This window comes from Somniosus microcephalus, chromosome 4, assembly GCF_052327205.1.
Source record: "Somniosus microcephalus isolate GS21.2 chromosome 4, FLI_Smic_1.0, whole genome shotgun sequence".
Classification (NCBI taxonomy): Eukaryota; Metazoa; Chordata; class Chondrichthyes; order Squaliformes; family Somniosidae; genus Somniosus; species Somniosus microcephalus.
This window is the reverse complement of record NC_140990.1, coordinates 102,633,913-102,659,682: the sequence shown is the minus strand read 5'-3', so window position 1 is coordinate 102,659,682 and position 25,770 is coordinate 102,633,913.

The window sequence follows — 25,770 nt, the reverse complement described above, 5'->3', positions numbered from 1 at the left end:
CCTCTGCTCCTGAAATCCTCTACTCCTGAAATCCTCTACTCCTGAAATCCTCTACTCCTGAAATCCTCTGCTCCTGAAATCTTCTACTCCTGAAATCCTCTTCTCCTGAAATCCTCTACTCCTGAAATCCTCTACTCCTGAAATCTTCTACTCCTGAATTCCTCTACTCCTGGAATCCTCTATTCCTGAAATCTTCTACTGCTGAAATCCTCTACTCCTGAAATCCTCGACTGCTGAAATCATCTACTCCTGAAATCTTCTACTCCTGAAATCTTCTACTGCTGAAATCCTCTACTCCTGAAATCATCTACTCCTGAAATCCTCTACTCCTGAAATCTTCTACTCCTGTAATCTTCTGCTCCTGAAATCCTCTACTCCTGAAATCCTCTACTCCTGAAATCTTCTACTCCTGAAATCCTCCACTCCTGAAATCCTCTACTCCTGAAATCCTCTACTCCTGAAATCTTCTACTCCTGAAATCCTCTACTCCTGAAATCTTCTACTCCTGGAATCCTCTACTCCTGAAATCTTCTACTCCTGGAATCCTCTACTCCTGAAATCCTCTACTCCTGGAATCTTCTACTCCTGGAATCCTCTACTCCTGGAATCTTCTACTCCTGAAATCCTCTACTCCTGAAATCGCTACTCCTGAAATCCTCTACTCCTGAAATCCTCTACTCCTGGAATCTTCTACTCCTGAAATCCTCTACTCCTGAAATCTTCTACTCCTGAAATCCTCTACTCCTGGAACCCTCTACTCCTGAAAACTTCTACTGCTGAAATCTTCTACTCCTGAAATCCTCTACTCCTGGAATCCTCTACTCCTGAAATCCTCTACTCCTGGAATCTTCTACTCCTGAAATCCTCTACTCCTGAAATCCTCTACTCCTGGTATCCTCTACTCCTGAAATCCTCTACTCCTGGAATCCTCTACTCCTGAAATCCTCTACTCCTGAAATCTTCTACTCCTGAAATCCTCTACTCCTGAAATCTTCTACTCCTGAAATCCTCTACTCCTGAAATCTTCTACTCCTGAAATCCTCTACTCCTGAAATCCTCTACTCCTGAAATCCTCTACTCCTGAAATCCTCTACTCCTGGAATCCTCTACTCCTGAAATCCTCTACTCCTGGAATCCTCTACTCCTGAAATCTCTACTCCTGAAATCTTCTACTCCTGAAATCTTCTGCTCCTGAAATCCTCTGCTCCTGAAATCCTCTGCTCCTGAAATCCTCTACTCCTGAAATCCTCTACTCCTGAAATCTTCTGCTCCTGAAATCTTCTGCTCCTGAAATCTTCTGCTCCTGAAATCCTCTACTGCTGAAATCCTCTGCTCCTGAAATCCTCTACTCCTGAAATCTTCTACTCCTGAAATCCTCTGCTCCTGAAATCCTCTACTCCTGAAATCCTCTACTCCTGAAATCCTCTAGTCCTGAAATCTTCTACTCCTGAAATCCTCTGCCCCTGAAATCCTCTACTCCTGAAATCCTCTACTCCTGAAATCCTCTACTCCTGAAATCCTCTACTCCTGAAATCTTCGACTCCTGAAATCCTCTACTCCTGAAATCTTCTACTCCTGAAATCCTCTACTCCTGAAATCTCTGCTCCTGAAATCCTCTACTCCTGGAATCTTCTACTCCTGTATTCCTCTACTCCTGGAATCCTCTATTCCTGAAATCCTCTGCTCCTGAAATCCTCTACTCCTGAAATCCTCTACTCCTGAAATCCTCTACTCCTGAAATCTTCTACTCCTGAAATCCTCTGCTCCTGAAATCCTCTACTCCTGAAATCCTCTACTCCTGAAATCTTCTACTCCTGAATTCCTCTACTCCTGGAATCCTCTATTCCTGAATTCTTCTACTGCTGAAATCCTCTACTCCTGAAATCCTCTACTGCTGAAATCATCTACTCCTGAAATCTTCTACTCCTGAAATCTTCTACTGCTGAAATCCTCTACTCCTGAAATCATCTACTCCTGAAATCCTCTACTCCTGAAATCTTCTACTCCTGAAATCTTCTACTCCTGAAATCTTCTACTCCTGAAATCCTCTACTCCTGAAATCCTCTACTCCTGAAATCTTCTACTCCTGAAATCCTCCACTCCTGAAATCCTCTACTCCTGAAATCCTCTACTCCTGAAATCTTCTACTCCTGAAATCCTCTACTCCTGAAATCTTCTACTCCTGGAATCCTCTACTCCTGAAATCTTCTACTCCTGGAATCCTCTACTCCTGAAATCCTCTACTCCTGGAATCTTCTACTCCTTGAATCCTCTACTCCTGGAATCTTCTACTCCTGAAATCCTCTACTCCTGAAATCGCTACTCCTGAAATCCTCTACTCCTGAAATCCTCTACTCCTGGAATCTTCTACTCCTGAAATCCTCTACTCCTGAAATCTTCTACTCCTGAAATCCTCTACTCCTGAAATCCTCTACTCCTGAAAACTTCTACTGCTGAAATCTTCTACTCCTGAAATCCTCTACTCCTGGAATCCTCTACTCCTGAAATCCTCTACTCCTGGAATCTTCTACTCCTGAAATCCTCTACTCCTGAAATCCTCTACTCCTGGAATCCTCTACTGGAATCCTCTACTCCTGAAATCCTCTACTCCTGAAATCTTCTACTCCTGAAATCCTCTACTCCTGAAATCTTCTACTCCTGAAATCCTCTACTCCTGAAATCCTCTACTCCTGAAATCCTCTACTCCTGAAATCCTCTACTCCTGAAATCCTCTACTCCTGTAATCCTCTACTCCTGAAATCCTCTACTCCTGGAATCCTCTACTCCTGAAATCTCTACTCCTGAAATCTTCTACTCCTGAAATCTTCTGCTCCTGAAATCCTCTGCTCCTGAAATCCTCTGCTCCTGAAATCCTCTACTCCTGAAATCCTCTACTCCTGAAATCTTCTACTCCTGAAATCTTCTGCTCCTGAAATCTTCTGCTCCTGAAATCCTCTACTGCTGAAATCCTCTGCTCCTGAAATCCTCTACTCCTGAAATCTTCTACTCCTGAAATCCTCTGCTCCTGAAATCCTCTACTCCTGAAATCTTCTACTCCTGAAATCCTCTACTCCTGAAATCCTCTACTCCTGAAATCTTCTCCTGCTGAAATCCTCTACTCCTGAAATCCTCTACTCCTGAAATCCTCTACTCCTGAAATCTTCTACTCCTGAAATCTTCTACTCCTGAAATCCTCTACTCCTGAAATCCTCTGCTCCTGAAATCCTCTACTCCTGAAATCCTCTACTCTTGGAATCCTCTACTCCTGAAATCTTCTACTGCTGAAATCTTCTACTCCTGAAATCCTCTACTCCTGAAATCTCTACTCCTGAAATCTCCTACTCCTGAAATCCTCCACTCCTGGAATCCTCTACTCCTGAAATCTTCTACTGCTGAAATCTTTTACTCCTGGAATCCTCTACTCCTGAAATCCTCTACTCCTGGAATCTTCTACTCCTGAAATCCTCTACTCCTGAAATCCTCTACTCCTGAAATCTCTACTCCTGAAATCTTCTACTCCTGAAATCCTCTACTCCTGAAATCCTCTACTCCTGAAATCCTCTACTCCTGAAATCCTCTACTCCTGAAATCCTCTGCTCCTGAAATCTTCTACTCCTGAAATCCTCTACTCCTGAAATCCTCTACTCCTGAAATCTTCTACTCCTGGAATCTTCTACTCCTGAAATCCTCTGCTCCTGAAATCCTCTACTCCTGAAATCCTCTACTCCTGAAATCTTGTACTCCTGAAATCCTCTACTCCTGAAATCTCTACTCCTGAAATCTTCTACTCCTGAAATCTTCTACTCCTGAAATCCTCTACTCCTGAAATCCTCTACTCCTGAAATCTCTACTCCTGAAATCTTCTGCTCCTGAAATCTCTACTCCTGAAATCCTCTACTCCTGGAATCTTCTACTCCTGAAATCCTCTCCTCCTGAAATCCTCTACTCCTGAAATCTTCTACTCCTGAAATCCTCTACTCCTGAAATCCTCTACTCCTGAAATCCTCTACTCCTGAAATCTTCTACTCCTGAAATCCTCTACTCCTGAAATCCTCTACTCCTGAAATCTTCTACTCCTGAAATCCTCTACTCCTGAAATCCTCTACTCCTGAAATCCTCTACTTCTGAAATCCTCTACTCCTGAAATCCTCTACTCCTGAAATCTTCTACTCCCTGAAATCTTCTACTCCTGAAATCCTCTGCTCCTGAAATCCTCTACTCCTGAAATCCTCTACTCCTGAAATCTTCTACTCCTGAAATCTTCTACTCCTGGAATCCTCTACTCCTGAAATCTTCTACTCCTGAAATCTTCTACTCCTGGAATCCTCTACTCCTGAAATCTTCTACTCCTGGAATCCTCTACTCCTGGAATCTTCTACTCCTGAAATCCTCTACTCCTGAAATCGCTACTCCTGAAATCCTCTACTCCTGAAATCCTCTACTCCTGGAATCTTCTACTCCTGAAATCCTCTACTCCTGAAATCTTCTACTCCTGAAATCCTCTACTCCTGAAATCCTCTACTCCTGAAAACTTCTACTGCTGAAATCTTCTACTCCTGAAATCCTCTACTCCTGGAATCCTCTACTCCTGAAATCCTCTACTCCTGGAATCTTCTACTCCTGAAATCCTCTACTCCTGAAATCCTCTACTCCTGGAATCCTCTACTCCTGAAATCCTCTACTCCTGGAATCCTCTACTCCTGAAATCCTCTACTCCTGAAATCTTCTACTCCTGAAATCCTCTACTCCTGAAATCTTCTACTCCTGAAATCCTCTACTCCTGAAATCTTCTACTCCTGAAATCCTCTACTCCTGAAATCCTCTACTCCTGAAATCCTCTACTCCTGGAATCCTCTACTCCTGAAATCCTCTACTCCTGGAATCCTCTACTCCTGAAATCTCTACTCCTGAAATCTTCTACTCCTGAAATCTTCTGCTCCTGAAATCCTCTGCTCCTGAAATCCTCTGCTCCTGAAATCCTCTACTCCTGAAATCCTCTACTCCTGAAATCTTCTGCTCCTGAAATCTTCTGCTCCTGAAATCTTCTGCTCCTGAAATCCTCTACTGCTGAAATCCTCTGCTCCTGAAATCCTCTACTCCTGAAATCTTCTACTCCTGAAATCCTCTGCTCCTGAAAACCTCTACTCCTGAAATCCTCTACTCCTGAAATCCTCTACTCCTGAAATCTTCTACTCCTGAAATCCTCTGCTCCTGAAATCCTCTACTCCTGAAATCCTCTACTCCTGAAATCCTCTACTCCTGAAATCCTCTGCTCCTGAAATCTTCTACTCCTGAAATCCTCTTCTCCTGAAATCCTCTACTCCTGAAATCCTCTACTCCAGAAATCCTCTACTCCTGAAATCTTCGACTCCTGAAATCCTCTACTCCTGAAATCTTCTACTCCTGAAATCCTCTACTCCTGAAATCTCTGCTCCTGAAATCCTCTACTCCTGGAATCTTCTACTCCTGTATTCCTCTACTCCTGGAATCCTCTATTCCTGAAATCCTCTGCTCCTGAAATCCTCTACTCCTGAAATCCTCTACTCCTGAAATCCTCTACTCCTGAAATCTTCTGCTCCTGAAATGCTCTTCTCCTGAAATCCTCTACTCCTGAAATCCTCTACTCCTGAAATCTTCTACTCCTGAATTCCTCTACTCCTGGAATCCTCTATTCCTGAAATCTTCTACTGCTGAAATCCTCTACTGCTGAAATCATCTACTCCTGAAATCTTCTACTCCTGAAATCTTCTACTGCTGAAATCCTCTACTCCTGAAATCATCTACTCCTGAAATCCTCTACTCCTGAAATCTTCTACTCCTGAAATCTTCTACTCCTGAAATCTTCTACTCCTGAAATCCTCTACTCCTGAAATCCTCTACTCCTGAAATCTTCTACTCCTGAAATCCTCTACTCCTGAAATCCTCCACTCCTGAAATCCTCTACTCCTGAAATCTTCTACTCCTGAAATCCTCTACTCCTGAAATCTTCTACTCCTGGAATCCTCTACTCCTGAAATCTTCTACTCCTGGAATCCTCTACTCCTGAAATCCTCTACTCCTGGAATCTTCTACTCCTTGAATCCTCTACTCCTGGAATCTTCTACTCCTGAAATCCTCTACTCCTGAAATCGCTACTCCTGAAATCCTCTACTCCTGAAATCCTCTACTCCTGGAATCTTCTACTCCTGAAATCCTCTACTCCTGAAATCTTCTACTCCTGAAATCCTCTACTCCTGAAATCCTCTACTCCTGAAAACTTCTACTGCTGAAATCTTCTACTCCTGAAATCCTCTACTCCTGGAATCCTCTACTCCTGAAATCCTCTACTCCTGGAATCTTCTACTCCTGAAATCCTCTACTCCTGAAATCCTCTACTCCTGGAATCCTCTACTCCTGAAATCCTCTACTCCTGGAATCCTCTACTCCTGAAATCCTCTACTCCTGAAATCTTCTACTCCTGAAATCCTCTACTCCTGAAATCTTCTACTCCTGAAATCCTCTACTCCTGAAATCCTCTACTCCTGAAATCCTCTACTCCTGAAATCCTCTACTCCTGGAATCCTCTACTCCTGAAATCCTCTACTCCTGGAATCCTCTACTCCTGAAATCTCTACTCCTGAAATCTTCTACTCCTGAAATCTTCTGCTCCTGAAATCCTCTGCTCCTGAAATCCTCTGCTCCTGAAATCCTCTACTCCTGAAATCTTCTACTCCTGAAATCTTCTGCTCCTGAAATCTTCTACTCCTGAAATCTTCTGCTCCTGAAATCCTCTACTGCTGAAATCCTCTGCTCCTGAAATCCTCTACTCCTGAAATCTTCTACTCCTGAAATCCTCTGCTCCTGAAATCCTCTACTCCTGAAATCTTCTACTCCTGAAATCCTCTACTCCTGAAATCCTCTACTCCTGAAATCTTCTCCTGCTGAAATCCTCTACTCCTGAAATCCTCTACTCCTGAAATCCTCTACTCCTGAAATCTTCTACTCCTGAAATCTTCTACTCCTGAAATCCTCTACTCCTGAAATCCTCTGCTCCTGAAATCCTCTACTCCTGAAATCCTCTACTCTTGGAATCCTCTACTCCTGAAATCTTCTACTGCTGAAATCTTCTACTCCTGAAATCCTCTACTCCTGAAATCTCTACTCCTGAAATCTTCTACTCCTGAAATCCTCTACTCCTGGAATCCTCTACTCCTGAAATCTTCTACTGCTGAAATCTTTTACTCCTGGAATCCTCTACTCCTGAAATCCTCTACTCCTGGAATCTTCTACTCCTGAAATCCTCTACTCCTGAAATCTCTACTCCTGAAATCTTCTACTCCTGAAATCCTCTACTCCTGAAATCCTCTACTCCTGAAATCCTCTACTCCTGAAATCCTCTATTCCTGAAATCCTCTGCTCCTGAAATCTTCTACTCCTGAAATCCTCTACTCCTGAAATCCTCTACTCCTGAAATCTTCTACTCCTGGAATCTTCTACTCCTGAAATCCTCTGCTCCTGAAATCCTCTACTCCTGAAATCCTCTACTCCTGAAATCTTGTACTCCTGAAATCCTCTACTCCTGAAATCTCTACTCCTGAAATCTTCTACTCCTGAAATCTTCTACTCCTGAAATCCTCTACTCCTGAAATCCTCTACTCCTGAAATCTCTACTCCTGAAATCTTCTGCTCCTGAAATCTCTACTCCTGAAATCCTCTACTCCTGGAATCTTCTACTCCTGAAATCCTCTCCTCCTGAAATCCTCTACTCCTGAAATCCTCTACTCCTGAAATCTTCTACTCCTGAAATCCTCTACTCCTGAAATCCTCTACTCCTGAAATCCTCTACTCCTGAAATCTTCTACTCCTGAAATCCTCTACTCCTGAAATCCTCTACTCCTGAAATCTTCTACTCCTGAAATCCTCTACTCCTGAAATCCTCTACTTCTGAAATCCTCTACTCCTGAAATCCTCTACTCCTGAAATCTTCTACTCCCTGAAATCTTCTACTCCTGAAATCCTCTGCTCCTGAAATCCTCTACTCCTGAAATCCTCTACTCCTGGAATCCTCTACTCCTGAAATCTTCTACTCCTGAAATCCTCTACTCCTGAAATCCTCTACTCCTGAAATCCTCTACTCCTGAAATCCTCTACTCCTGAAATCTTCTACTCCTGAAATCATCTACTCCTGGAACCTTCTACTCCTGAAATCCTCTACTCCTGAAATCTTCTACTCCTGAAATCCTCTGCTCCTGAAATCCTCTACTCCTGAAATCCTCTACTCCTGAAATCTTCTACTCCTGAAATCTTCTGCTCCTGAAATCTTCTACTCCTGAAATCTTCTGCTCCTGAAATCCTCTACTGCTGAAATCCTCTGCTCCTGAAATCCTCTACTCCTGAAATCTTCTACTCCTGAAATCCTCTGCTCCTGAAATCCTCTACTCCTGAAATCTTCTACTCCTGAAATCCTCTACTCCTGAAATCCTCTACTCCTGAAATCTTCTACTGCTGAAATCCTCTACTCCTGAAATCCTCTGCTCCTGAAATCTTCTACTCCTGAAATCCTCTACTCCTGAAATCCTCTGCTCCTGAAATCTTCTACTCCTGAAATCCTCTACTCCTGAAATCCTCTGCTCCTGAAATCCTCTACTCCTGAAATCCTCTACTCCTGGAATCCTCTACTCCTGAAATCTTCTACTGCTGAAATCTTCTACTCCTGAAATCCTCTACTCCTGAAATCTCTACTCCTGAAATCTTCTACTCCTGAAATCCTCTACTCCTGGAATCCTCTACTCCTGAAATCTTCTACTCCTGAAATCTTCTACTCCTGAAATCCTCTACTCCTGAAATCTTCTACTCCTGGAATCCTCTACTCCTGACATCCTCTACTCCTGGAATCTTCTACTCCTGAAATCCTCTACTCCTGAAATCCTCTACTCCTGAAATCTCTACTCCTGAAATCTTCTACTCCTGAAATCCTCTACTCCTGAAATCCTCTACTCCTGAAATCTTCTACTCGTGAAATCCTCGACTCCTGAAATCCTCTACTCCTGAAATCTTCTACTCCTGGAATCTTCTACTCCTGAAATCCTCTGCTCCTGAAATCCTCTACTCCTGGAATCCTCTACTCCTGGAATCTTCTACTCCTGAAATCCTCTACTCCTGAAATCTTCTACTGCTGAAATCCTCTACTCCTGCAATCCTCTACTCCTGGAATCCTCTACTCCTGGAATCTTCTACTCCTGAAATCCTCTACTCCTGAAATCCTCTACCCCTGAAATCTCTACTCCTGAAATCTTCTACTCCTGAAATCCTCTACTCCTGAAATCCTCTACTCCTGAAATCTTCTACTCCTGAAATCCTCTACTCCTGAAATCTCTACTCCTGAAATCCTCTACTCCTGAAATCTTCTACTCCTGAAATCTCTACTCCTGAAATCTTCTGCTCCTGAAATCTCTACTCCTGAAATCCTCTACTCCTGGAATCTTCTACTCCTGAAATCCTCTACTCCTGAAAGCCTCTACTCCTGAAATCTTCTACTCCTGAAATCTTCTACTCCTGAAATCCTCTACTCCTGAAATCCTCTACTCCTGAAATCTCTACTCCTGAAATCCTCTACTGCTGAAATCCTCTACTCCTGAAATCCTCTACTCCTGAAATCTTCTACTCCTGAAATCCTCTACTCCTGAAATCCTCTACTCCTGAAATCTTCTACTCCTGAAATCCTCTACTCCTGAAATCCTCGACTCCTGAAATCTTCTACTCTTGAAATCCTCTACTCCTGAAATCCTCTACTCCTGAAATCCTCTACTCCTGAAATCCTCTACTCCTGAAATCTTCTACTCCTGAAATCCTCTACTCCTGAAATCCTCTACTCCTGAAATCCTCTACTCCTGGAATCCTCTACTCCTGGAATCCTCTACTCCTGAAATCTTCTGCTCCTGAAATCTTCTACTCCTGAAATCCTCTACTCCTGAAATCCTCTACTCCTGAAATCTTCTACTCCTGAAATCCTCTACTCCTGAAATCCTCTACTCCTGAAATCCTCTACTCCTGAAATCCTCTTCTCCTGAAATCCTCTACTCCTGAAATCCTCTACTCCTGAAATCTTCTACTCCCTGAAATCTTCTACTCCTGAAATCCTCTACACCTGAAATCCTCTACTCCTGGAATCTTCTACTCCTGAAATCTTCTACTCCTGAAATCCTCTACTCCTGAAATCCTCTACTCCTGAAATCTTCTACTCCTGAAATCTTCTACTCCTGAAATCCTCTGCTCCTGAAATCCTCTACTCCTGAAATCCTCTACTCCTGGAATCCTCTAATCCTGAAATCCTCTACTCCTGAAATCCTCTACTCCTGAAATCTTCTACTCCTGAAATCCTCTACTCCTGAAATCCTCTACTCCTGAAATCCTCTACTCCTGGAATCTTCTACTCCTGAAATCCTCTACTCCTGAAATCCTCTACTCCTGGAATCCTCTACTCCTGAAATCCTCTACTCCTGGAATCCTCTACTCCTGAAATCCTCTACTCCTGAAATCTTCTACTCCTGAAATCCTCTACTCCTGAAATCTTCTACTCCTGAAATCCTCTACTCCTGAAATCTTCTACTCCTGAAATCCTCTACTCCTGAAATCCTCTACTCCTGAAATCCTCTACTCCTGAAATCCTCTACTCCTGGAATCCTCTACTCCTGAAATCCTCTACTCCTGAAATCTCTACTCCTGAAATCTTCTACTCCTGAAATCTTCTGCTCCTGAAATCCTCTGCTCCTGAAATCCTCTGCTCCTGAAATCCTCTACTCCTGAAATCCTCTACTCCTGAAATCTTCTGCTCCTGAAATCTTCTGCTCCTGAAATCTTCTGCTCCTGAAATCCTCTACTGCTGCAATCCTCTGCTCCTGAAATCCTCTACTCCTGAAATCTTCTACTCCTGAAATCCTCTACTCCTGAAATCCTCTACTCCTGAAATCCTCTACTCCTGAAATCCTCTACTCCTGGAATCCTCTACTCCTGAAATCCTCTACTCCTGAAATCCTCTACTCCTGAAATCTTCTACTCCTGAAATCCTCTACTCCTGAAATCTTCTACTCCTGAAATCCTCTACTCCTGAAATCTTCTACTCCTGAAATCCTCTACTCCTGAAATCCTCTACTCCTGAAATCCTCTACTCCTGGAATCCTCTACTCCTGAAATCCTCTACTCCTGAAATCTCTACTCCTGAAATCTTCTACTCCTGAAATCTTCTGCTCCTGAAATCCTCTGCTCCTGAAATCCTCTGCTCCTGAAATCCTCTACTCCTGAAATCCTCTACTCCTGAAATCTTCTGCTCCTGAAATCTTCTGCTCCTGAAATCTTCTGCTCCTGAAATCCTCTACTGCTGCAATCCTCTGCTCCTGAAATCCTCTACTCCTGAAATCTTCTACTCCTGAAATCCTCTGCTCCTGAAATCCTCTACTCCTGAAATCCTCTACTCCTGAAATCCTCTTCTCCTGAAATCTTCTACTCCTGAAATCCTCTGCTCCTGAAATCCTCTACTCCTGAAATCCTCTACTCCTGAAATCCTCTACTCCTGAAATCCTCTGCTCCTGAAATCTTCTACTCCTGAAATCCTCTTCTCCTGAAATCCTCTACTCCTGAAATCCTCTACTCCAGAAATCCTCTACTCCTGAAATCTTCGACTCCTGAAATCCTCTACTCCTGAAATCTTCTACTCCTGAAATCCTCTACTCCTGAAATCTCTGCTCCTGAAATCCTCTACTCCTGGAATCTTCTACTCCTGTATTCCTCTACTCCTGGAATCCTCTATTCCTGAAATCCTCTGCTCCTGAAATCCTCTACTCCTGAAATCCTCTACTCCTGAAATCCTCTACTCCTGAAATCTTCTACTCCTGAAATCCTCTTCTCCTGAAATCCTCTACTCCTGAAATCCTCTACTCCTGAAATCTTCTACTCCTGAATTCCTCTACTCCTGGAATCCTCTATTCCTGAAATCTTCTACTGCTGAAATCCTCTACTCCTGAAATCCTCTACTGCTGAAATCATCTGCTCCTGAAATCTTCTACTCCTGAAATCTTCTACTGCTGAAATCCTCTACTCCTGAAATCATCTACTCCTGAAATCCTCTACTCCTGAAATCTTCTACTCCTGAAATCTTCTACTCCTGAAATCTTCTACTCCTGAAATCCTCTACTCCTGAAATCCTCTACTCCTGAAATCTTCTACTCCTGAAATCCTCTACTCCTGAAATCCTCCACTCCTGAAATCCTCTACTCCTGAAATCCTCTACTCCTGAAATCTTCTACTCCTGAAATCCTCTACTCCTGAAATCTTCTACTCCTGAAATCCTCTACTCCTGAAATCTTCTACTCCTGGAATCCTCTACTCCTGAAATCCTCTACTCCTGGAATCTTCTACTCCTTGAATCCTCTACTCCTGGAATCTTCTACTCCTGAAATCCTCTACTCCTGAAATCGCTACTCCTGAAATCCTCTACTCCTGAAATCCTCTACTCCTGGAATCTTCTACTCCTGAAATCCTCTACTCCTGAAATCTTCTACTCCTGAAATCCTCTACTCCTGAAATCCTCTACTCCTGAAAACTTCTACTGCTGAAATCTTCTACTCCTGAAATCCTCTACTCCTGGAATCCTCTACTCCTGAAATCCTCTACTCCTGGAATCTTCTACTCCTGAAATCCTCTACTCCTGAAATCCTCTACTCCTGGAATCCTCTACTCCTGAAATCCTCTACTCCTGGAATCCTCTACTCCTGAAATCCTCTACTCCTGAAATCCTCTACTCCTGAAATCCTCTACTCCTGAAATCTTCTACTCCTGAAATCCTCTACTCCTGAAATCCTCTACTCCTGAAATCCTCTGCTCCTGAAATCCTCTGCTCCTGAAATCCTCTACTCCTGAAATCCTCTACTCCTGAAATCTTCTACTCCTGAAATCTTCTGCTCCTGAAATCTTCTACTCCTGAAATCTTCTGCTCCTGAAATCCTCTACTGCTGAAATCCTCTGCTCCTGAAATCCTCTACTCCTGAAATCTTCTACTCCTGAAATCCTCTGCTCCTGAAATCCTCTACTCCTGAAATCTTCTACTCCTGAAATCCTCTACTCCTGAAATCCTCTACTCCTGAAATCTTCTCCTGCTGAAATCCTCTGCTCCTGAAATCCTCTACTCCTGAAATCCTCTACTCCTGAAATCCTCTACTCCTGAAATCCTCTGCTCCTGAAATCCTCTACTCCTGAAATCCTCTACTCTTGGAATCCTCTACTCCTGAAATCTTCTACTGCTGAAATCTTCTACTCCTGAAATCCTCTACTCCTGAAATCTCTACTCCTGAAATCTTCTACTCCTGAAATCCTCTACTCCTGGAATCCTCTACTCCTGAAATCTTCTACTGCTGAAATCTTTTACTCCTGGAATCCTCTACTCCTGAAATCCTCTACTCCTGGAATCTTCTACTCCTGAAATCCTCTACTCCTGAAATCCTCTACTCCTGAAATCTCTACTCCTGAAATCTTCTACTCCTGAAATCCTCTACTCCTGAAATCCTCTACTCCTGAAATCCTCTGCTCCTGAAATCTTCTACTCCTGAAATCCTCTACTCCTGAAATCCTCTACTCCTGAAATCTTCTACTCCTGGAATCTTCTACTCCTGAAATCCTCTGCTCCTGAAATCCTCTACTCCTGAAATCCTCTACTCCTGAAATCTTGTACTCCTGAAATCCTCTACTCCTGAAATCCTCTACTCCTGAAATCCTCTGCTCCTGAAATCTTCTACTCCTGAAATCCTCTACTCCTGAAATCCTCTGCTCCTGAAATCCTCTACTCCTGAAATCCTCTACTCCTGGAATCCTCTACTCCTGAAATCTTCTACTGCTGAAATCTTCTACTCCTGAAATCCTCTACTCCTGAAATCTCTACTCCTGAAATCTTCTACTCCTGAAATCCTCTACTCCTGAAATCCTCTGCTCCTGAAATCCTCTACTCCTGAAATCCTCTTCTCCTGAAATCCTCTACTCCTGAAATCCTCTACTCCTGAAATCTTCTACTCCCTGAAATCTTCTACTCCTGAAATCCTCTACACCTGAAATCCTCTACTCCTGGAATCTTCTACTCCTGAAATCTTCTACTCCTGAAATCCTCTACTCCTGAAATCCTCTACTCCTGAAATCTTCTACTCCTGAAATCTTCTACTCCTGAAATCCTCTGCTCCTGAAATCCTCTACTCCTGAAATCCTCTACTCCTGGAATCCTCTAATCCTGAAATCCTCTACTCCTGAAATCCTCTACTCCTGAAATCTTCTACTCCTGAAATCCTCTACTCCTGAAATCCTCTACTCCTGAAATCCTCTACTCCTGGAATCTTCTACTCCTGAAATCCTCTACTCCTGAAATCCTCTACTCCTGGAATCCTCTACTCCTGAAATCCTCTACTCCTGGAATCCTCTACTCCTGAAATCCTCTACTCCTGAAATCTTCTACTCCTGAAATCCTCTACTCCTGAAATCTTCTACTCCTGAAATCCTCTACTCCTGAAATCTTCTACTCCTGAAATCCTCTACTCCTGAAATCCTCTACTCCTGAAATCCTCTACTCCTGAAATCCTCTACTCCTGGAATCCTCTACTCCTGAAATCCTCTACTCCTGAAATCTCTACTCCTGAAATCTTCTACTCCTGAAATCTTCTGCTCCTGAAATCCTCTGCTCCTGAAATCCTCTGCTCCTGAAATCCTCTACTCCTGAAATCCTCTACTCCTGAAATCTTCTGCTCCTGAAATCTTCTGCTCCTGAAATCTTCTGCTCCTGAAATCCTCTACTGCTGAAATCCTCTGCTCCTGAAATCCTCTACTCCTGAAATCTTCTACTCCTGAAATCCTCTGCTCCTGAAATCCTCTACTCCTGAAATCCTCTACTCCTGAAATCCTCTTCTCCTGAAATCTTCTACTCCTGAAATCCTCTGCTCCTGAAATCCTCTACTCCTGAAATCCTCTACTCCTGAAATCCTCTACTCCTGAAATCCTCTGCTCCTGAAATCTTCTACTCCTGAAATCCTCTTCTCCTGAAATCCTCTACTCCTGAAATCCTCTACTCCAGAAATCCTCTACTCCTGAAATCTTCGACTCCTGAAATCCTCTACTCCTGAAATCTTCTACTCCTGAAATCCTCTACTCCTGAAATCTCTGCTCCTGAAATCCTCTACTCCTGGAATCTTCTACTCCTGTATTCCTCTACTCCTGGAATCCTCAATTCCTGAAATCCTCTGCTCCTGAAATCCTCTACTCCTGAAATCCTCTACTCCTGAAATCCTCTACTCCTGAAATCTTCTACTCCTGAAATCCTCTTCTCCTGAAATCCTCTACTCCTGAAATCCTCTACTCCTGAAATCTTCTACTCCTGAATTCCTCTACTCCTGGAATCCTCTATTCCTGAAATCTTCTACTGCTGAAATCCTCTACTCCTGAAATCCTCTACTGCTGAAATCATCTGCTCCTGAAATCTTCTACTCCTGAAATCTTCTACTGCTGAAATCCTCTACTCCTGAAATCATCTACTCCTGAAATCCTCTACTCCTGAAATCTTCTACTCCTGAAATCTTCTACTCCTGAAATCTTCTACTCCTGAAATCCTCTACTCCTGAAATCCTCTACTCCTGAAATCTTCTACTCCTGAAATCCTCTACTCCTGAAATCCTCCACTCCTGAAATCCTCTACTCCTGAAATCCTCTACTCCTGAAATCTTCTACTCCTGAAATCCTCTACTCCTGAAATCTTCTACTCCTGAAATCCTCTACTCCTGAAATCTTCTACTCCTGGAATCCTCTACTCCTGAAATCCTCTACTCCTGGAATCTTCTACTCCTTGAATCCTCTACTCCTGGAATCTTCTACTCCTGAAATCCTCTACTCCTGAAATCGCTACTCCTGAAATCCTCTACTCCTGAAATCCTCTACTCCTGGAATCTTCTACTCCTGAAATCCTCTACTCCTGAAATCTTCTACTCCTGAAATCCTCTACTCCTGAAATCCTCTACTCCTGAAAACTTCTACTGCTGAAATCTTCTACTCCTGAAATCCTCTACTCCTGGAATCCTCTACTCCTGAAATCCTCTACTCCTGGAATCTTCTACTCCTGAAATCCTCTACTCCTGAAATCCTCTACTCCTGGAATCCTCTACTCCTGAAATCCTCTACTCCTGGAATCCTCTACTCCTGAAATCCTCTACTCCTGAAATCTTCTACTCCTGAAATCCTCTACTCCTGAAATCTTCTACTCCTGAAATCCTCTACTCCTGAAATCCTCTACTCCTGAAATCCTCTGCTCCTGAAATCCTCTGCTCCTGAAATCCTCTACTCCTGAAATCCTCTACTCCTGAAATCTTCTACTCCTGAAATCTTCTGCTCCTGAAATCTTCTACTCCTGAAATCTTCTGCTCCTGAAATCCTCTACTGCTGAAATCCTCTGCTCCTGAAATCCTCTACTCCTGAAATCTTCTACTCCTGAAATCCTCTGCTCCTGAAATCCTCTACTCCTGAAATCTTCTACTCCTGAAATCCTCTACTCCTGAAATCCTCTACTCCTGAAATCTTCTCCTGCTGAAATCCTCTGCTCCTGAAATCCTCTACTCCTGAAATCCTCTACTCCTGAAATCCTCTACTCCTGAAATCCTCTGCTCCTGAAATCCTCTACTCCTGAAATCCTCTACTCTTGGAATCCTCTACTCCTGAAATCTTCTACTGCTGAAATCTTCTACTCCTGAAATCCTCTACTCCTGAAATCTCTACTCCTGAAATCTTCTACTCCTGAAATCCTCTACTCCTGGAATCCTCTACTCCTGAAATCTTCTACTGCTGAAATCTTTTACTCCTGGAATCCTCTACTCCTGAAATCCTCTACTCCTGGAATCTTCTACTCCTGAAATCCTCTACTCCTGAAATCCTCTACTCCTGAAATCTCTACTCCTGAAATCTTCTACTCCTGAAATCCTCTACTCCTGAAATCCTCTACTCCTGAAATCCTCTGCTCCTGAAATCTTCTACTCCTGAAATCCTCTACTCCTGAAATCCTCTACTCCTGAAATCTTCTACTCCTGGAATCTTCTACTCCTGAAATCCTCTGCTCCTGAAATCCTCTACTCCTGAAATCCTCTACTCCTGAAATCTTGTACTCCTGAAATCCTCTACTCCTGAAATCCTCTACTCCTGAAATCCTCTGCTCCTGAAATCTTCTACTCCTGAAATCCTCTACTCCTGAAATCCTCTGCTCCTGAAATCCTCTACTCCTGAAATCCTCTACTCCTGGAATCCTCTACTCCTGAAATCTTCTACTGCTGAAATCTTCTACTCCTGAAATCCTCTACTCCTGAAATCTCTACTCCTGAAATCTTCTACTCCTGAAATCCTCTACTCCTGGAATCCTCTACTCCTGAAATCTTCTACTCCTGAAATCTTCTACTCCTGAAATCCTCTACTCCTGAAATCTTCTACTCCTGGAATCCTCTACTCCTGACATCCTCTACTCCTGAAATCCTCTACTCCTGAAATCCTCTACTCCTGGAATCCTCTAATCCTGAAATCCTCTACTCCTGAAATCCTCTACTCCTGAAATCTTCTACTCCTGAAATCCTCTACTCCTGAAATCCTCTACTCCTGAAATCCTCTACTCCTGGAATCTTCTACTCCTGAAATCCTCTACTCCTGAAATCCTCTACTCCTGGAATCCTCTACTCCTGAAATCCTCTACTCCTGGAATCCTCTACTCCTGAAATCCTCTACTCCTGAAATCTTCTACTCCTGAAATCCTCTACTCCTGAAATCTTCTACTCCTGAAATCCTCTACTCCTGAAATCTTCTACTCCTGAAATCCTCTACTCCTGAAATCCTCTACTCCTGAAATCCTCTACTCCTGAAATCCTCTACTCCTGGAATCCTCTACTCCTGAAATCCTCTACTCCTGAAATCTCTACTCCTGAAATCTTCTACTCCTGAAATCTTCTGCTCCTGAAATCCTCTGCTCCTGAAATCCTCTGCTCCTGAAATCCTCTACTCCTGAAATCCTCTACTCCTGAAATCTTCTGCTCCTGAAATCTTCTGCTCCTGAAATCTTCTGCTCCTGAAATCCTCTACTGCTGAAATCCTCTGCTCCTGAAATCCTCTACTCCTGAAATCTTCTACTCCTGAAATCCTCTGCTCCTGAAATCCTCTACTCCTGAAATCCTCTACTCCTGAAATCCTCTTCTCCTGAAATCTTCTACTCCTGAAATCCTCTGCTCCTGAAATCCTCTACTCCTGAAATCCTCTACTCCTGAAATCCTCTACTCCTGAAATCCTCTGCTCCTGAAATCTTCTACTCCTGAAATCCTCTTCTCCTGAAATCCTCTACTCCTGAAATCCTCTACTCCAGAAATCCTCTACTCCTGAAATCTTCGACTCCTGAAATCCTCTACTCCTGAAATCTTCTACTCCTGAAATCCTCTACTCCTGAAATCTCTGCTCCTGAAATCCTCTACTCCTGGAATCTTCTACTCCTGTATTCCTCTACTCCTGGAATCCTCTATTCCTGAAATCCTCTGCTCCTGAAATCCTCTACTCCTGAAATCCTCTACTCCTGAAATCCTCTACTCCTGAAATCTTCTACTCCTGAAATCCTCTTCTCCTGAAATCCTCTACTCCTGAAATCCTCTACTCCTGAAATCTTCTACTCCTGAATTCCTCTACTCCTGGAATCCTCTATTCCTGAAATCTTCTACTGCTGAAATCCTCTACTCCTGAAATCCTCTACTGCTGAAATCATCTGCTCCTGAAATCTTCTACTCCTGAAATCTTCTACTGCTGAAATCCTCTACTCCTGAAATCATCTACTCCTGAAATCCTCTACTCCTGAAATCTTCTACTCCTGAAATCTTCTACTCCTGAAATCTTCTACTCCTGAAATCCTCTACTCCTGAAATCCTCTACTCCTGAAATCTTCTACTCCTGAAATCCTCTACTCCTGAAATCCTCCACTCCTGAAATCCTCTACTCCTGAAATCCTCTACTCCTGAAATCTTCTACTCCTGAAATCCTCTACTCCTGAAATCTTCTACTCCTGAAATCCTCTACTCCTGAAATCTTCTACTCCTGGAATCCTCTACTCCTGAAATCCTCTACTCCTGGAATCTTCTACTCCTTGAATCCTCTACTCCTGGAATCTTCTACTCCTGAAATCCTCTACTCCTGAAATCGCTACTCCTGAAATCCTCTACTCCTGAAATCCTCTACTCCTGGAATCTTCTACTCCTGAAATCCTCTACTCCTGAAATCTTCTACTCCTGAAATCCTCTACTCCTGAAATCCTCTACTCCTGAAAACTTCTACTGCTGAAATCTTCTACTCCTGAAATCCTCTACTCCTGGAATCCTCTACTCCTGAAATCCTCTACTCCTGGAATCTTCTACTCCTGAAATCCTCTACTCCTGAAATCCTCTACTCCTGGAATCCTCTACTCCTGAAATCCTCTACTCCTGGAATCCTCTACTCCTGAAATCCTCTACTCCTGAAATCTTCTACTCCTGAAATCCTCTACTCCTGAAATCTTCTACTCCTGAAATCCTCTACTCCTGAAATCCTCTACTCCTGAAATCCTCTGCTCCTGAAATCCTCTGCTCCTGAAATCCTCTACTCCTGAAATCCTCTACTCCTGAAATCTTCTACTCCTGAAATCTTCTGCTCCTGAAATCTTCTACTCCTGAAATCTTCTGCTCCTGAAATCCTCTACTGCTGAAATCCTCTGCTCCTGAAATCCTCTACTCCTGAAATCTTCTACTCCTGAAATCCTCTGCTCCTGAAATCCTCTACTCCTGAAATCTTCTACTCCTGAAATCCTCTACTCCTGAAATCCTCTACTCCTGAAATCTTCTCCTGCTGAAATCCTCTGCTCCTGAAATCCTCTACTCCTGAAATCCTCTACTCCTGAAATCCTCTACTCCTGAAATCCTCTGCTCCTGAAATCCTCTACTCCTGAAATCCTCTACTCTTGGAATCCTCTACTCCTGAAATCTTCTACTGCTGAAATCTTCTACTCCTGAAATCCTCTACTCCTGAAATCTCTACTCCTGAAATCTTCTACTCCTGAAATCCTCTACTCCTGGAATCCTCTACTCCTGAAATCTTCTACTGCTGAAATCTTTTACTCCTGGAATCCTCTACTCCTGAAATCCTCTACTCCTGGAATCTTCTACTCCTGAAATCCTCTACTCCTGAAATCCTCTACTCCTGAAATCTCTACTCCTGAAATCTTCTACTCCTGAAATCCTCTACTCCTGAAATCCTCTACTCCTGAAATCCTCTGCTCCTGAAATCTTCTACTCCTGAAATCCTCTACTCCTGAAATCCTCTACTCCTGAAATCTTCTACTCCTGGAATCTTCTACTCCTGAAATCCTCTGCTCCTGAAATCCTCTACTCCTGAAATCCTCTACTCCTGAAATCTTGTACTCCTGAAATCCTCTACTCCTGAAATCCTCTACTCCTGAAATCCTCTGCTCCTGAAATCTTCTACTCCTGAAATCCTCTCCTCCTGAAATCCTCTGCTCCTGAAATCCTCTACTCCTGAAATCCTCTACTCCTGGAATCCTCTACTCCTGAAATCTTCTACTGCTGAAATCTTCTACTCCTGAAATCCTCTACTCCTGAAATCTCTACTCCTGAAATCTTCTACTCCTGAAATCCTCTACTCCTGGAATCCTCTACTCCTGAAATCTTCTACTCCTGAAATCTTCTACTCCTGAAATCCTCTACTCCTGAAATCTTCTACTCCTGGAATCCTCTACTCCTGACATCCTCTACTCCTGGAATCTTCTACTCCTGAAATCCTCTACTCCTGAAATCCTCTACTCCTGAAATCTCTACTCCTGAAATCTTCTACTCCTGAAATCCTCTACTCCTGAAATCCTCTACTCCTGAAATCTTCTACTCGTGAAATCCTCGACTCCTGAAATCCTCTACTCCTGAAATCTTCTACTCCTGGAATCTTCTACTCCTGAAATCCTCTGCTCCTGAAATCCTCTACTCCTGGAATCCTCTACTCCTGGAATCTTCTACTCCTGAAATCCTCTACTCCTGAAATCTTCTACTCCTGAAATCCTCTACTCCTGCAATCCTCTACTCCTGGAATCCTCTACTCCTGGAATCTTCTACTCCTGAAATCCTCTACTCCTGAAATCTTCTACTCCTGAAATCCTCTACTCCTCAAATCTCTACTCCTGAAATCTTCTACTCCTGAAATCCTCTACTCCTGAAATCCTCTACTCCTGAAATCTTCTACTCCTGAAATCCTCTACTCCTGAAATCTCTACTCCTGAAATCCTCTACTCCTGAAATCTTCTACTCCTGAAATCTCTACTCCTGAAATCTTCTGCTCCTGAAATCTCTACTCCTGAAATCCTCTACTCCTGGAATCTTCTACTCCTGAAATCCTCTACTCCTGAAAGCCTCTACTCCTGAAATCTTCTACTCCTGAAATCTTCTACTCCTGAAATCCTCTACTCCTGAAATCCTCTACTCCTGAAATCTCTACTCCTGAAATCCTCTACTGCTGAAATCCTCTACTCCTGAAATCCTCTACTCCTGAAATCTTCTACTCCTGAAATCCTCTACTCCTGAAATCCTCTACTCCTGAAATCTTCTACTCCTGAAATCCTCTACTCCTGAAATCCTCGACTCCTGAAATCTTCTGCTCCTGAAATCCTCTACTCCTGAAATCCTCTACTCCTGAAATCCTCTACTCCTGAAATCCTCTACTCCTGAAATCTTCTACTCCTGAAATCCTCTACTCCTGAAATCCTCTACTCCTGAAATCCTCTACTCCTGGAATCCTCTACTCCTGGAATCCTCTACTCCTGAAATCTTCTGCTCCTGAAATCTTCTACTCCTGAAATCCTCTACTCCTGAAATCCTCTACTCCTGAAATCTTCTACTCCTGAAATCCTCTACTCCTGAAATCCTCTACTCCTGAAATCCTCTACTCCTGAAATCCTCTTCTCCTGAAATCCTCCACTCCTGAAATCCTCTACTCCTGAAATCCTCTACTCCTGAAATCTTCTACTCCCTGAAATCTTCTACTCCTGAAATCCTCTACACCTGAAATCCTCTACTCCTGGAATCTTCTACTCCTGAAATCTTCTACTCCTGAAATCCTCTACTCCTGAAATCCTCTACTCCTGAAATCTTCTACTCCTGAAATCTTCTACTCCTGAAATCCTCTGCTCCTGAAATCCTCTACTCCTGAAATCCTCTACTCCTGGAATCCTCTAATCCTGAAATCCTCTACTCCTGAAATCCTCTACTCCTGAAATCTTCTACTCCTGAAATCCTCTACTCCTGAAATCCTCTACTCCTGAAATCCTCTACTCCTGGAACCTTCTACTCCTGAAATCTTCTACTCCTGAAATCCTCTACTCCTGGAATCCTCTACTCCTGAAATCCTCTACTCCTGGAATCTTCTACTCCTGAAATCCTCTACTCCTGAAATCCTCTACTCCTGGAATCCTCTACTCCTGAAATCCTCTACTCCTGGAATCCTCTACTCCTGAAATCCTCTACTCCTGAAATCTTCTACTCCTGAAATCCTCTACTCCTGAAATCTTCTACTCCTGAAATCCTCTACTCCTGAAATCTTCTACTCCTGAAATCCTCTACTCCTGAAATCCTCTACTCCTGAAATCCTCTACTCCTGAAATCCTCTACTCCTGGAATCCTCTACTCCTGAAATCCTCTACTCCTGGAATCCTCTACTCCTGAAATCTCTACTCCTGAAATCTTCTACTCCTGAAATCTTCTGCTCCTGAAATCCTCTGCTCCTGAAATCCTCTGCTCCTGAAATCCTCTACTCCTGAAATCCTCTACTCCTGAAATCTTCTGCTCCTGAAATCTTCTGCTCCTGAAATCTTCTGCTCCTGAAATCCTCTACTGCTGAAATCCTCTGCTCCTGAAATCCTCTACTCCTGAAATCTTCTACTCCTGAAATCCTCTGCTCCTGAAATCCTCTACTCCTGAAATCCTCTACTCCTGAAATCCTCTTCTCCTGAAATCTTCTACTCCTGAAATCCTCTGCTCCTGAAATCCTCTACTCCTGAAATCCTCTACTCCTGAAATCCTCTACTCCTGAAATCCTCTGCTCCTGAAATCTTCTACTCCTGAAATCCTCTTCTCCTGAAATCCTCTACTCCTGAAATCCTCTACTCCAGAAATCCTCTACTCCTGAAATCTTCGACTCCTGAAATCCTCTACTCCTGAAATCTTCTACTCCTGAAATCCTCTACTCCTGAAATCTCTGCTCCTGAAATCCTCTACTCCTGGAATCTTCTACTCCTGTATTCCTCTACTCCTGGAATCCTCTATTCCTGAAATCCTCTGCTCCTGAACTCCTCTACTCCTGAAATCCTCTACTCCTGAAATCCTCTACTCCTGAAATCTTCTACTCCTGAAATCCTCTTCTCCTGAAATCCTCTACTCCTGAAATCCTCTACTCCTGAAATCTTCTACTCCTGAATTCCTCTACTCCTGGAATCCTCTATTCCTGAAATCTTCTACTGCTGAAATCCTCTACTCCTGAAATCCTCTACTGCTGAAATCATCTGCTCCTGAAATCTTCTACTCCTGAAATCTTCTACTGCTGAAATCCTCTACTCCTGAAATCATCTACTCCTGAAATCCTCTACTCCTGAAATCTTCTACTCCTGAAATCTTCTACTCCTGAAATCTTCTACTCCTGAAATCCTCTACTCCTGAAATCCTCTACTCCTGAAATCTTCTACTCCTGAAATCCTCTACTCCTGAAATCCTCCACTCCTGAAATCCTCTACTCCTGAAATCCTCTACTCCTGAAATCTTCTACTCCTGAAATCCTCTACTCCTGAAATCTTCTACTCCTGGAATCCTCTACTCCTGAAATCTTCTACTCCTGGAATCCTCTACTCCTGAAATCCTCTACTCCTGGAATCTTCTACTCCTTGAATCCTCTACTCCTGGAATCTTCTACTCCTGAAATCCTCTACTCCTGAAATCGCTACTCCTGAAATCCTCTACTCCTGAAATCCTCTACTCCTGGAATCTTCTACTCCTGAAATCCTCTACTCCTGAAATCCTCTACTCCTGAAATCTTCTACTCCTGAAATCCTCTACTCCTGAAATCCTCTACTCCTGAAAACTTCTACTGCTGAAATCTTCTACTCCTGAAATCCTCTACTCCTGGAATCCTCTACTCCTGAAATCCTCTACTCCTGGAATCTTCTACTCCTGAAATCCTCTACTCCTGAAATCCTCTACTCCTGGAATCCTCTACTCCTGAAATCCTCTACTCCTGGAATCCTCTACTCCTGAAATCCTCTACTCCTGAAATCTTCTACTCCTGAAATCCTCTACTCCTGAAATCTTCTACTCCTGAAATCCTCTACTCCTGAAATCCTCTACTCCTGAAATCCTCTACTCCTGAAATCCTCTACTCCTGGAATCCTCTACTCCTGAAATCCTCTACTCCTGGAATCCTCTACTCCTGAAATCTCTACTCCTGAAATCTTCTACTCCTGAAATCTTCTGCTCCTGAAATCCTCTGCTCCTGCAATCCTCTGCTCCTGAAATCCTCTACTCCTGAAATCCTCTACTCCTGAAATCTTCTACTCCTGAAATCTTCTGCTCCTGAAATCTTCTACTCCTGAAATCTTCTGCTCCTGAAATCCTCTACTGCTGAAATCCTCTGCTCCTGAAATCCTCTACTCCTGAAATCTTCTACTCCTGAAATCCTCTGCTCCTGAAATCCTCTACTCCTGAAATCTTCTACTCCTGAAATCCTCTACTCCTGAAATCCTCTACTCCTGAAATCTTCTCCTGCTGAAATCCTCTACTCCTGAAATCCTCTACTCCTGAAATCCTCTACTCCTGAAATCTTCTACTCCTGAAATCTTCTACTCCTGAAATCCTCTACTCCTGAAATCCTCTGCTCCTGAAATCCTCTACTCCTGAAATCCTCTACTCTTGGAATCCTCTACTCCTGAAATCTTCTACTGCTGAAATCTTCTACTCCTGAAATCCTCTACTCCTGAAATCTCTACTCCTGAAATCTTCTACTCCTGAAATCCTCTACTCCTGGAATCCTCTACTCCTGAAATCTTCTACTGCTGAAATCTTTTACTCCTGGAATCCTCTACTCCTGAAATCCTCATCTCCTGGAATCTTCTACTCCTGAAATCCTCTACTCCTGAAATCCTCTACTCCTGAAATCTCTACTCCTGAAATCTTCTACTCCTGAAATCCTCTACTCCTGAAATCCTCTACTCCTGAAATCCTCTACTCCTGAAATCCTCTACTCCTGAAATCCTCTGCTCCTGAAATCCTCTACTCCTGAAATCCTCTACTCCTGAAATCTTCTACTCCTGGAATCTTCTACTCCTGAAATCCTCTGCTCCTGAAATCCTCTACTCCTGAAATCCTCTACTCCTGAAATCTTGTACTCCTGAAATCCTCTACTCCTGAAATCTCTACTCCTGAAATCTTCTACTCCTGAAATCTTCTACTCCTGAAATCCTCTACTCCTGAAATCCTCTACTCCTGAAATCTCTACTCCTGAAATCTTCTGCTCCTGAAATCTCTACTCCTGAAATCCTCTACTCCTGGAATCTTCTACTCCTGAAATCCTCTCCTCCTGAAATCCTCTACTCCTGAAATCTTCTACTCCTGAAATCCTCTACTCCTGAAATCCTCTACTCCTGAAATCCTCTACTCCTGAAATCTTCTACTCCTGAAATCCTCT